The following is a 2,540-nucleotide window of genomic DNA, read 5'->3' on the forward strand; positions in this document are numbered from 1 at the left end:
GACATTCAAACCTTCTTGTAGCCGAACACATCCGCTCCTGCTTTTGATGATGTATGATTTGGCATTCGCACCTTTTCTTACCCATTTTTCAGTAATTATTGGTCGGACGTTCAGACCTTCTTGCACCTGAACACCTCTGCTCCCGCTTTTGATGGTGTATAGTCGGGCTTTCGAGCCTTTTCTTCCCCGATTTTTACAAATTATGGTTGGACATTCAGACCTTGCAGCCGAAACCTCCGCTCCCTCTTTTGATCATACATTGTCGGGCATTCGCCCCTTGTCTTACACGGTTTTTACAAACTTTAGTCAGACATTCACACCTTGCAGCTGAACCACCTCCATTCCCTGTTTTGATCATGTGTGGTCTGGAAATACTACCTTTTCTTCCCCCGTTTGTGAGTAATTATGGCTGGACATTCACATCTACTTGCAGCCGAAAAACCACCTCTCCCGCTTTTGATGATGTATTGTCCGGCATTCTAGTCTTTTCTATCACATTTTTCAGCAATTATGATCTGACATTCACACCTACTTGCAGTCGAACAGCTCTGCTCCCGCTTTTAATTATGTTCGGTTGGATATTCAAACCTTTTCTTAACTGCTTTTTACAAACTTTGGTCGGACGTTCACACCTTCTTGCAGCAGAACACCACCTCTCCCGATTTTGATGATGTATGGACCGGCATTCTTACCTTTTCTAACACATTTTTCAGCAATTATGGTTGGAGAATCACACCTACTCACAGCCGAACAACTCCGCTACCGCATTTGATGGTGTATAGTCGGGATTTCTCACCCTTTCTCATCAGCTTTTTGCAAATTATTCTCTGACATTCACACCTACTTGCAGTTGAACAGCTCTGCTCCCGCTTTTGATTATGTTTGGTTAGATAATCGAACCTTTTCTTAACTGCTTTTTTACAAACTTTGGTCGGACGTTCACACCTTCTTGCAGCCGAACACCTACGCTTCCGGTTTTGATAGTGTATATTCGGGCATACGAACCTTTTCTTACCCGCTTTTTACAAACCATGGTCGGACTTTCACACCTTCTCTTAGCTGAACAACTCCGCTCCCTCTTTTGATTGTGTACAGTCGGGTATTTTAACCTTTTCTTACCCGCTTTTTACCAACTATGATCGGACATTCACACCGTCTTACAGCGGAACACCTCCGCTCCCTCTTTTGATGGTGTATGTTCGGGCATTCGAACCTTTTCTTACCCGCTTTTACAAACCAGGGTCGGACTTTCACACCTTTTAGTAGCCGAACAACTCCGCTCCCGCTATTGATTGTGTACAGTCGGGTATTTTAACCTTTTCTTACCCGCTTTTTACCAACTATGGTCGGACATTCACACCGTCTTACAGCGGAACACCTCCTCTCCCGCTTATGATCATGTACGGTTTGATATTCGAAAATTTACTTTCTTGTTTTAAAGCAATTATTGATGGACATTCAAACCTTCTTTTTGATTGTGTATAGTCGGGCTTTCGAGCCTTTTCTTCCCGGTTTTTACAAACCATGGTGTGACTTTCACACCTTCTTGTAGCCAAACAACTCCGCTCCCGCTATTGATTGTGTACAGTCGGGTATTTTAACCTTTTCTTACCCGCTTTTTACCAACTATGGTCGGACATTCACACCGTCTTACAGCGGAACACCTCTGCTCCCGCTTTTGATGGTGTATAGTCGGGCTTTCGAACCTTTTCTTACCCGCTTTTTACAAACTATGGTGGGACATTCAAACCTTCTTGTATCCGAAAACCTCCGCTCTCTCTTTTGATCATACATTGTCGGACATTCGCACCTTTTCGTACCCGCTTTTTACAAACCATGGTCGGACTTTCACACCTTTTAGTAGCCGAACAACTCCGCTCCCGCTATTGATTGTGTACAGTCGGGTATTTTAACCTTTTCTTACCCGCTTTTTACCAACTATGGTTGGACATTAACACCTTCTTACAGCAGAACACCTCCGCTCCCTGTTTTGATTATGTATGGTTTGACATTCGCACCTTCTCTCACCCGCCTTTTACTATGGTCGGCCATTCACAGCTTCCTCTCCACCATACTTGTATGGTGGGATATTCACACCCACTTGCATCCGAAGACCTCTGCCCCAAATTTTGTTGATATTTAGTCGGACATTCGCACCTTACCTGCTTTTGGCAAACTATGGCCTTCTTGCAGCCAAACACCTCTGATCTCGCTTTTGATGATGTAAGGTTGGGCATTCAGACCTTGCTTCACCTGCTTTTCACCAAATATAGTCGGACATTCACACCTTCTTGCAGCCGAACACTTCCGCTCCACCTTTTAGTCTTCTATCACACCTTTTTTTCACCGCATTTTATACATTATGGTTGGAAATTTTCAACCACTCTCATCCGAAGACCTCTCCTCCCGCTTTTGTTAATATATTTGAACTTTAGTCGGACATTCAAACCTTCTTGCAGCTGAACCACCTCCGCTCCCTGTTTTGATCATATATGGTCTGGCAATACTACCTTTTCTTACCCGTTTGTGAGTAATTATGG

This window comes from Leuresthes tenuis, unplaced genomic scaffold (assembly GCF_036924035.1).
Source record: "Leuresthes tenuis unplaced genomic scaffold, fLeuTen1.0.hap1 SCAF_34, whole genome shotgun sequence".
NCBI lineage: Eukaryota > Metazoa > Chordata > Actinopteri > Atheriniformes > Atherinopsidae > Leuresthes > Leuresthes tenuis.